Raw genomic sequence first — 11980 nt, forward strand, 5'->3', positions numbered from 1 at the left:
CAGGCAAGGAAGGCCCCTGGACGAGGTGGAGACACCTTTGTGAAGGGAGGGAGGCCGCATGGGTACCTGGGAAGACATGCCCAGCAGGACCAAGGACAAATGCAAAGGCTGAGACAGGAGCATGCCTGGCATGTAGACAAACAGCAAGGCAGCCAGTGCAGCTGGAGTGGAGTGTTCAGAGGGGACAGTGGGAGGCAAGAAGGTCGGGCCCAGATCAAAGATGTAAATGTTTGAAAAATCAAAATTAAACCAGAAAAGCACTAGAGGAAAACATGAGGAGACTCTATCATCTCATCATGGGAAAAGTCTAACCATGACTCAAAAACCAAAAAGCCACAAAAAATGATTGATAAGGTCAACTATATAAAAATCAAAAACTTTGCATGGTAAAACACTATAAATAAAGTCATAAGACAAATGACAAATAGAGGGAAATATTTGCAACTCACATCACAGACAGAGGGTCATCTCTTTATAAAGAATTCCTGGAAATTCATTAAAAGGATCAACAGTCAACAGAAACAGGCATAGGATATGAACTGACAGTTTCCAGAAAAGAAAGTACAAATGGCTTCTAAACGTATGAAGCTCTCTCGAAAGAAATGAAAATCAGGAAAACCACACTGAGATACCATTTCTTATCAGTCTGGCAAAAAATCCAGAAGTTTACCATACTTTCTGTAAGGAAACAGTACTCTCACACATGTGAACATAAATTGGTACAGGTCCCCAAAAAGGCATTTTGGCAAAATCTATCATAATTATAAATGCATCCAGATATCCTACTTCTGAGAATTTATCCTTCAGACATGCTTTTACAAGTGAGAAATGATGTATGTATAAAGTTATTCTCTGCAGCACTGTTTGAAATAGCAAAAGACTGGAAACAACTGTCCATTAGTAGGGATTATGTTAGGTGGAGTATAGTCCATCCATTTAATGGAATATTATGCAACTACGAAAAAGAATGAGGGAGATCTGTGTGTCCTGTTGGGAAAGCTCTGTAAAGTGTATTAACTTTACAAAGCAAGGTGCAGAGCAGCATATATGATATTCTACCTTTTGTAGATTATATATTTATAATCTTACTGAGTAGCAACAGAATTAGTGATTAAGTGCACAGACTCAGCCAGATACCCTGAGTTCAAATACACTTTCTGGTACTATACTGGGCTGAATAGTGTCCCACCAAAATTCATGTCCACCTGGAACCTGTGCATGTGACCTTATTTGGAAATAGGGTCTTTGCAGATGGAAGTTAGAGGTCGTATCTGATTAGGGTGGACTCTAAATCCAATATGACTGTTTCCTTACAAGAAGAGGAAAATTTGGACACAGAGACAGACACACAGTAGAGAAGGCCATATGAAGGCAGAGGCAGAGGTCGGAGTGGTGCCTCTGCAAGCCAAGGAACGCCGAGGATTGCTGGCAACCGCCTGAAGCTAGCAGAGAGGCATGGAACAAACTCTCCCCAGAGCTTCTAAAAGGAACGAACGCGGCCAACACCTCAACTTTGGACTTCTGGCCTCCAGAACTGTGCGAGAATAAGTTTCTGTTGTTTGAAGCCACCCAGTTTGTGGTAATTTATGATGGCAGCCCTAGGATACTAAGATAGCTACTTAGAAACTGTGCAATCTTGGGCAAGAAACTTAGCCTCTCTGTGCCCTGATTTCCTCCCCTGCAAAATAAGGCTAATAGTACTTCCCTCACAGGGTTGGGTTATAAGGATTAAATGAGTTAATCCTTTAAGGAATTTAGGATAAGGTCTGACATGTAATAAGTGCTATACAAATGTTAACTGAATATAAGCTTGTGTTTGCATAAGGAAACCTTGGAAGGGCAACCAAGAAGCTAATACATGTGGTTGCTGGAAGGGAGGGAATAAGGAGATGGGGGACAGACGGGAGCAAGGCTTTGCACAGCCTTTGCATTTTTCAGCCTTTTTATGTATTTCTTTTTGAACATTTGAATGTATTATCTGTTTAAAATTATTTAAATAATCATATTATAAATCATATTACTCTCCTGCTCAGAAGCCCTTCACTGGTTTCCCATCACATGTGTAACAAAATCAAATGTCCTTACTGTGGCTGACAAATGCCCACCAGAATGTGAGCACCCCTTTCCACCCAGCTCTCCGTTCACTTCCACGCATTTACTCTCTGCTAGCTGCACAGGCGGCCTTGCTGTTCCCAGAGCCTGCCAGGTACGCTCCCACCTCAGGGCCTTTGCACTGGCTGTTCCTTCACTTCATTCAGGTTTCTGCTGAATGTCACCTCTGCAGAGAGGCCGTCTCTCACCTAAAAAAGAAAAAAGAAGGAAGCCCTGACTCCCGATTGCCACCATGCTCTATCCCTTCCTCACTTTAATTTTTATACAAATCATGGATCACCTCTGACATTACATATCTGTTGATTGTCTCCTCCCGCTTCTAAGTTCCAGGAGGGGAGAGATTGTCTGTCTTGTTCACAGCTGCATCCTTAGTCCCCAACACAGAGCCTGGCACATTCAATAAATATTTGTTGAATGAGTGGATGAAACGAGACATCATAGGTTAAGTGCTTAGCATGGTACCTGGCACACAGTAGAAAGTTCCCTATTATTCCCTTCCCTTGGACATCTTCACACTCTTCTTACCCTCCACCCCACCCCCGGGAATCCCTCCCACGTGACCCTATGGGCTCCTTCTCTCAGGCCCCTTTTCTCTTCCACCTCTATTCTCTCCTTTGCAAGTGGCCTTTACGTTCTGCTGTTGACCTGGGGCTGTGACGTGTCTCCTCCATTAGACAATGGTTCCCCTGTGCAGGAACTGTGGGAATTGTGGTTTGGCCTCGCTCTGACTCCCTCCTTTCCCGGGGCTCAGCCTTTGGAGCTACCCACAGAACCACTGTGTCATTTCCTGACTCTAGTAAGGAATTCCAGGCTTGTTCCACGTCTCTCTCAGTAAGTCCCTCTGCAGTCTGACTGAAGTCATTCTTGCTACAATAAAGAATGAGTTTCTTCTGAGTTGTCTAGGACCTCTGAGAAAGCAGCTGGACCGATTTTTTCCTGTAATCTTTGTTGGTTGTCTAGGGGGACTTGGAGGTTGCCCCTCACCATGGTGTCTCCAGTCCAGGCTCTCAGGCAGAGCCACACTGGCCAGATGCCTGGCAGGAGAGATTTTTCCTTTATTCAGCTCAGAGGATCTCAGCAGGCCCCGCAGAGCTGCCAACTCTCCAGGACTGTGATCCATCAGGCGGTTGGGAGCCAGGCACAAAGTGTGGTGGGCACCGTTGTGGCAGTTAATGAGCTTGGATGAGGGAGGAGATTGACACCTGTGACCTTGACCGCCTCTCCCCCACCTTCCCCTTCGTAACTCATCCATCCGTTCGGAGTAGAAGTCAGGAGCGCCTACCATGTGCCAGACACCCAGCTCTTATCTTCTCCAATCTCGCTTTCCCCAACGGTAAATTGAGAATAGAAATACTCAACTTACATGGTCATTGTAGAGATTAAATAAGCTGATGCATATAAAGCCCTGGGCAAAATAACATAGCTCATTGTAAATACTCAATAAACGTGTTGTTTTTGAATTCAATCAACCTTGAGAGATGACAGCTCTGGGTCAGGCTCTCAAGGGTCTAGTGGGAAAGGCAGATGTAGAAACAGATATTTATAAAATAAAGTTCAAGCAACAGGGTATTTGGGGCAAGGTAGGGTCGGGAACCCACCTGTCTGGTGCTCTGCTGGGTGACCTTGGGGAAGGCACACTCTCTCTGGTCTTGCCAGGGAGAAGACAGGAGTTAGGATGGGAGCTGATGCCTAAGATCAAGGCGGGGCAGGAGTAAGGACTTGGGGTTGAGCCAGCAGGCCCTGCCTTCCAGTCTCACCTGCCAAGTCTGCCTATGGTGACCTTGGGGGAGCCCTCTGAACCTCAGTTTCCCCCTCTGAACAGTGGGGATCATCACATTAGGTGGCAGAGTGGTCGTGAGGATGCAGGAAGAGGACAGATGGCACACTCGAGGTGCTGAGCCCTTGTGTGGGAGCAGTGCTGCCTCAGCCCATGAGTTTGTGGAATAATTTCCTCCACAGCAAGGAGGACCCAGAGCTGGAAGCTGGCAGGTCCTCCCTGCTGCTGTAGCTCCGCCCATGCTGGCAGCTATAGCACTCAAAGAAGCTGAAGACCCAGTCCTTGCCATGCCCCATGAACTCATGTGGTCCACCGGGAGGTGGACCTCAGGCTGAGGACTTGCGTGCAGGGTACATCTGGCAGCGGGGGCATGGGGGCACCCTGGCAAATCACATCTGCTCCCACCCTGGGCCAGTGGGGTCCGGACGGCCCTGCTCAGTAATTGAGTCACTATATTCTTGGATAAGTATCTGAGCCTCCCTGGGCCTGAGTTTCCCCATCTGTAAAACAGGGACAATGAGATTGACCTTACTGGAGAGTCTTCCAGAATTAACCTGTCCCATGCTGTAGCTTGTGGTCCATTCCTTAATGCCCCTCTCCCTCCTCCTGGCCCTGGCAAACATGAGTGGGGTGATTTCTGCCACTTTGCTTAGTCTCTCCCTTCAAACCGGGGACAGGGCTGTGTCTCTTCCATATGTTCCAAATGTTGGTATTATTTAATAGTTACTTTGCACAATAATACAATTCAACAGGCACTTCACACGCATCTTCTCAGTTCATCATATAACATAGATTTTATTAACATACCCATTTTACATATGAGAAGACTGAGGCTTAAGGAGTTTACACAACTTGTTCAAGGTCACCCAGACCGTAGAGGGAGGGGTCAGGATTTGTCCAGAGGCCCATATCAGCGTTATGGAGAGAAGGTAGTGTTCTTTCAGGTAGACTCGAGGCCACACCCCAGATTTTTCACTCATGCACAGCTGTGTGACCTTGAGTAAGTCTCTGGAGCTCTCTGGCCTCAGTTTCCCTATCCATAACAGGAAGAGTGACTCTACTTCACAGGGAAATAATGCATGGGGAATGTCTAGAGCAGGGCCTGACACACAGTAGGTGTTCAATAAAGGATGTTCCCTTTTCCCTTCCTTTCCTTCCTCTGGTAGGGACTCCAGGCCTGGGCATACGCCAGGCCAGGCTGACCTAGCTGTCTCAGAGACAATATTTGTGTTTCCTCCTCCCATACTTATAAGGGGGACTGCTGCCCCCCATCTCTCCATTCCCAGGGCCCTCAGTCTTCTGAGGGGTGAAAGGATTGTCTCCAGTCTGATTGAGACACAGCCCAACCAGAGAGCAGATGTACTGGCCCCATGCCTGACACTGGGTGAGAAACCACAGCATTGTGCCACCTCATTGCACAGGGTGTGTGGCTGGGGTGTGGACACAGGAGGTAGAAGGATTGGTGCTCTGGCAGGGAGGGTGTCTGGGGCTCTGTCTTGTGTTGAGTGAGCTGCTGGGGTCACTCACTCTGAGGAAGGTGGAACATGTTGTGTGGACAGTAGCTGGAGAAGTTGGCAGAGTCCAGCTGGTACTTGTCGAAGCAATAGCCCAGTCGGTAGCTAAAGCTGCACATGGTGGAGCAAACAGGAATTGTTCCCTGGGGGCCTGAGGCCACCCAGAGTTGGCACACATTCTTCCGCCCACCGCCTACTGACATCCTCTCTAACGCTGAGCACTCTAGCCCCCAAGGGCCTCCGATCTCACAGCTGCAGGAGATACCAGGGACCCCTGAGGCAAAGAAGGCTCCTCCACCCCAACAGGGCTCCCAGACACGGAAATAAGCAAACCCCCCACCAAAGCAAGAGGGACTGCAGGTAGACTGCAAAGAGACTCCTGGAAGCAGAGGGCCGTGTGCCCAGCAATGCTCCCTACTTCTAGCAGAAGTCCCACTCTTGGGAGAGGGCTGCCGAGGAAGGAGAGGGAGCCCCACTCAGAGGCAGAGGGATGGCCAAGTTGACCTGACTCTTCTCTGGAAGCCCCAGAGCTCAGGCAGGATGCTGCACCAGGATAGCTTCTCCTTGGTGCCATTGACTTGGAGGCAACAATAGACATTAGCCCCTAAGGCCGTGGTCACCAACATCCCTGGGAACCCACACTGAAGGACAGCCTATGGCTGAACTGGAGGGCTATGACTAGGGGCAGGACAGAGTGCAAAATGGGACTCCCAGGACCCCCCCAGAATCCCTGGGCTGCAGACTCGGGGCTGAAGGGGGCGCCCTGGGAGGCCTCCAAGGCCATTCACCAACCCCACCACCATTCTCACTCACCTCTGAAATAGTCCAGCCCACCCTGTAAAAGGGTCCAGCCCCCTCCAAAGTACTCCTGTTCCCTCTGAAACAATCCAGCCTTCCCCTGAAGACTTCAGCTTTCTCTATGATATTCCAGCCTCCCTCTGAAATGCGTTAGGTCCTCCTCATTCCATGTAATACTCTAGCACCTTTTTTTGGTTTTTTTGGAGGAAAATTAGCCCTGAGCTAACTGCTGCCAATCCTCCTCTTTTTGCTGAGGAAGACTGGCCCTGAGCTAACATCCATGCCCCTCTTCCTCTACTTTCTATGTGGGATGCCTACCACAGCATGGCTTGCAAAGCAGTGCCATGTCAGCGCCCGGGATCTAAACCGCTGAACCCCGGGCCGCCGAAGCGGAACGTGTGCACTTAACCACTGTGCCACTGGGCCAGCCCCTCTAGCACCTTCTGAAATAACCCAGACCTCTGGTGAAATTCTTTAGCCCTCACTGTACATATTCCAGTCATCTCTGAAGTACTCCAGCCCGTGTGGGAAACTCCGCTGCACTGTGAAGCTATGGCTCCACGTTAAAATGTGTGTCCCAGCTTCACTACTCCAGGCCCCCTGAAATATGCCAACACCCATAATACTCTGCACCCCACATTAATACTCTGGCCCTCGCTCCCAGCCCCGACGAAAATCCTCCATCCCCATCAGTGACACTCCAGCTCCACTTGGAGACTGGCACCTCTGTAAAGCTCTGTCTGGCCCCAAGGGAAAGGTGGACTGCAAGGCCTGCCCGGAGCAGTCCAACCAAGTGCTAGTACTCGATCCAGCTCCTGCTGGTTCTCAGGTCCTCCTGGGCCTCAAACGGCTCCTGGACTTCATCCTAAGGGAGCATCAACACCCTGGTGAGAGGAGGCCTTGAGATGACCCCTCTGGCTTCCTCCCAGTGCTCCTAGTCAAGCAGAGTCCCCTTCTAGAATCCTCCCCCCAACCCTAGGATGAGTCCCACTAGCCAGAAACATGGCATTGCTCCCCAAAGATTGGGGGCACCCAGGTCCTGGCGGATGGCACACCCCTGACCCACCAAACTGACTTGTTGGGAGCCTCCTGGCTGGGTCAGCCGCTCAGGGCAGTCCCGTAGGCTCCGTCAGCCCCAGCACCCCACCAGTTTCCCTGCTGTGCTGTTCTGAGACTCCTCTCTGTGGCTCCGGGCATCTGTGGATAAAAGGGCAGCCAGGCCAAAGCCCAGCTCCTTCCAAGCCAAGGAACACAGTGACCTAGCAGGGCCTCTGGGTCATCAGGGAGCAGAGCTGGGCCTCCAGGGAGGGTTTCGGGGCCCTACCTGCCCTGCTTTGTGCTTATTCAAGTGCCACCTGCTGGGTCACCCTTATGTGAGAGGTAGAGTGTAGCAAATCCCTGATCCCAAGGTGGCTGCATGAAAGGGGATCTTAATTATGGATTCTGCAAGCCCAAGGAACTAAGTTCCAAGCCCAGCTCTGCTGTTACTTTAGGCAAATCACTTTCTCTCTCTGAGCTGCAGGGGCTTCCCCTTTGAAACAGAGATAATGACCCTTATCTTGCTCCTTACCAGTTTGCTTCAAGGCTCAAGTGAGATAGTGGTTATAGAACGAATATTTCACTTAACAAATAGTTACTGAGTGACTACTATGTGTCAGGGCTGCTTTAGACATAGACACAAAGTATTTATTATTTCTCCCTGCATCAATCAGCTTGTGAGGATGAAGGGTATGGAAGGGTGATGGGAAAGATTCTAAAACTCTCCATCAGACCTCCCTCCCTGGCTCCTGACAGCCTTCTGTACACCTTCTATGTACGAGGTGCTTTCAGAGTGATCATTTCCTTTACCCCTCATCCTGGGTGATAAATATTACTGTTCTGGTTTTATTGATATGGAAACTAAAGCCCAGAGTTGTTAAGTCACTTGCCTAAGATTACACAGCTAGTGCCTTGTGGGGCCTAAATTTGAACCATACTGCTTTTGACAAGAAAAGGTCATAGCATCACCACAGCCCCCACCCACCAGCTCCTGTGCTGTGGGGAGATGAGCCAGGTCTATGCCAGGGGTCCTGGCATGGGGGGCCTCAGCAAGTACCAGCGCTGTCCTCCAGGAGTCCTTGGTCCTATAGAAGACAAGAGGACCAGACACCAAGCAAGACATCTGCACGTTGAACAGGCCTCATAGGGCATCTTGTCCCATCCTGTCCTTGTACAGATCAGGAAACAGAGGCCCAGAGATGGACAGACACTTGCTTAAGGTGACATGTTGCCTCTTGGTCTCACCAAGCCAGAGACATTGCCTCTTACCCGGATGAAGACTTGTCTGCTCATAAAAGGCAAAGCGTGCCAAAGGCCCCCTAGTGGTGCAGACAACAAGTGCTCAGGGTTCAGAGAAGGGAGAAAATATCGCCTGTCGAGAAGGCTGAGCCTGGGCAAAAAAAGAGGGAGAAGCCGCTAAATGCGGAGACCTCTGGGCACAGGCTTGGTGGTGGCACTTGTTGTGGTGAGCATCACCGTGGAGGCCCATGCCCTGTCATCCTTGATGCCGGTTCGTGTGGATCCCCTCTGCTTGCTCACCCTGCTGCCTCCTGAGGCCGACCATCCTGCTGCTGAGCTGTTCTGATGACCAGAGTTCTTCCTGCTCCTGAGCTAAAATTCTGCCTGCCAGGGCCTCCACCTGCGGGTCAGAGTTCTGCTGTCTGGGGCCCCCAGAATGAGTGTCATCCCTGGCCCCAGAGCCACTGAGGAGGAAGGGGGAGTGCTATCAGAACCCTGCTCACCTGTGGGCCACTCCTATTTATCCTTCAGAACCCACTCAGATACTCCCTCCTCTGGGAAGTCCTCCCTGTCTCCTGGGCAAAGTTCATTCCTTCTTTCATTCCTGTTTTCAACCAGTGTCCATCAAGCACCTACTAGGTGCCAGGCAATTGCAAGGTGCTCAATAGATTAAGTGACAAAACCCCTACCCTAGTGGAGCTGGAAGTCTAGGAGGGAGAGAGGAAAACACATCAACTAGAGCCAGCCCCGATGGCCTAGCAGTTAAAGATCGGTGAGCTCTGCTCCGGCGGCCTAGGTTTCATCAACGAATACATACAATAACGGCTGGGTTTTTTCCTGAAAAATATCTAACCAAGGTTTACACATTACGTTTGGTAGTGATGTCTCTTCGGTCTCTTTTAACATAGAACAGTCATCCCCATCCTAGCTTTTTTTTTCTTTAATGATGACAACTTTTTAAAGTGACCAAGCCAGTTGTCTTTGAGAATGTTCCACCTTGCAGATGAGTCCAATGATTCCCTTATAGTGTCATTTACCTTATTCCTCTAAACCCTGTATTTCTTACAACTGGAAGTTAGGTCAAGAGCAGGGGTTGGCAAACTTTTTCTGTAAAGGGCCAGAAAGTAAATGTTTTTGGCTTTGCAGATCCTATGGTCTCTGTGGCCACTACTCAGCTCTGTCACTGTAGCATGAAAGCAGCCATACGTAATACGTAAATGGAGCGTGGCTGTGTTTCAATGCAACTTCATTTATGGACATTGAAATTCGGATTTAACATAATTTTCATATGTCTCACAATATTGTTCTTCCTTTGATTTTGTGGCACCATTTAAAAATGTAAAAACCATTCTTAGCTCAAGGGCTGCACAAAAACAGGTAGAGGGCCATATGTGCCCCAGAGTTTGCTGCGCCCTTGACTGGATTTAGGTTAAGCATCTGTAGCAGGAATTCTTCACAGTGATGGCTCATACTTCATAGTCATGACATGAGGACACACATACTGCCAGTTTAGCCCCAGTTATGGGGTATCCACTAGCTCTCTCCACTGGAAAGGAGAGATCCTCTTTGCTCCTTCAGCACTGTGTGAACATTCTGTTCTTTAAAACCTTTCATCTAGTGGTTTTGGCATCTGCTTTGGACTGAATTGTGTCCTCCCAAAATTCATATGTTGAAGCTCTAACCCCAGTGTGGCTGTATTCGGAGACAGGGCCTTTAAGGAAGTAATTGAGGTTAAATGGGGTCATAAGGGTGGAGCTCTAATTCCATGGGACTGGTGTCCTTCTAAGAGGAGGCACCAGAGAGTTCATTCTCTCTCTGCCATGTGAGGATGCAAGGACAAGGCGGCCGTTCACAAGCCAGGAAGAGAGTCCTCACCAGAAACCAGCCCTGCCAGACTTTGATCTGGGACTTCTAACCTCCAGAACTGCAAGAAATAAATGTTTGTTATTTAAGCCACCCAGTCTATGATATTTTGTTATGGCTGCCTGAGCTGATTAATACAACATCATTGATAATTCTTGCCTAAATCGATTATCTAATTGGGGCTGCAAAGTGGAGTTTTTCTAGTTCTCACATTTCTTCTAGGGGATTAGCTGGCGTTTTTCTACAAAGAAAAGCTTTCCCTTGTCAGCTAGGAATGAACTGCTGTTCCTCCTAAAAAGGCAGAATAAATGCTTAATTCTCTAAGGGAAGGTTTTAGTTTTTTCTTTTTAAATGGGAAATTCTAGAACCTGTTTGTATGCTAAGAGGATAACTCTGTGGAGAGGGAGAGATGGACGATGCAGGAGAGAGGGTTACAGAAGATGTGAAGTCCTCAGAAGGTGAGAGGATTCAGAATGCAAGTGGGAAGGAGGAGACGGTGTGGGAAGTTGGAGGATGGAAGAAAGGATGTGAACTGGTTATCTGGGCAGACATACAGCGCCAGCTGACTAAGAAACACACTGGAGGATTGCTGGGCCTGGTTAGTGTCCTTTTGAGGCTGGGAGTTGTGACCCTGTCTGCACGGCAGGTGGTTTTCTCCTCCACACCCAGGGAAGGTGGGTGGTTGGATTGCTGTGGGCCTGGGGCTTTCCAGGCAAGTACACTGGAGGGAGAGGGACGCAAGGCAGTGCAGGGTCTTTGCAAAGGAGAACTACAAGGACAGTAGAATCTAAGCTGGTGGAAAACAGAAGTGAGAGCAGGAGGTGGGTGATGGCTAGATGGGAAGTGGATGAGAGGCCTCAGCGCGCTTGCAGGGCTTTGATTTTTGGTTTGGGTTTCAGTTTTCAGAACTGATTGAAAGGAGCATGGGAGCACAGAGGGTGGAAGGATAGTGGGGGATTTCAATGGGCCCCTCCGTGGCCTCTTTGCCCTGTGCCCAGCAGTCTCCTGTAGGAGCAAGTGCCACGTAGAGGGCAAGGACTAGACCTGATTCTTGTCTGAGCCCCCAGCACCCAGCCTGACGTGGAACAGTGACAGGGAAGGCTCAAGGTTTGATTGAATAAATGATAGCAAATTTACATGGCCCTTACTGTGTGCCAAGCACTAGTCTATTAGCTCATTGATTTCTCCCAAGACTCCTGTGGGGTGGGGTCTACTATTATCTCCATTTTACAGATGAGGAAACTGAGGCACAGAAAGGTAAAATAATTTGTCTAAGGTCATGGAGCTAGGAAGAAGCAGAGTTGGTCTACAAACCAGGCAGTCTGGACCCAGAGTCTGTTCCTAACCACCAGGTTGTTCTGAACGGATGAGTGAAAAGTCATAGAATCTCTGCCCTGAATGAAGCCAGGTATCTCTTGAGGTCAGAGGCCTGATCTCGTCAAGAGAGATCCAGAGACAATAGACAATAAACTGAGAAATACTCAGTTCTAGATTGTGACAACTGCCACGAAGGAGACAAACTGGGTGCAAAGACCAAGAATGAGGGGACCTCTTTCAATGGGGTGGTCAGGGAAGGCTTCTCTGAGGAGGCAGCACTTTAGGTAAAGGACAGAAAGGAGCCAGTACTGTGAACAGTAAG

This window comes from Equus przewalskii, chromosome 2 (genome assembly GCF_037783145.1).
Source record: "Equus przewalskii isolate Varuska chromosome 2, EquPr2, whole genome shotgun sequence".
Taxonomy (NCBI): Eukaryota; Metazoa; Chordata; class Mammalia; order Perissodactyla; family Equidae; genus Equus; species Equus przewalskii.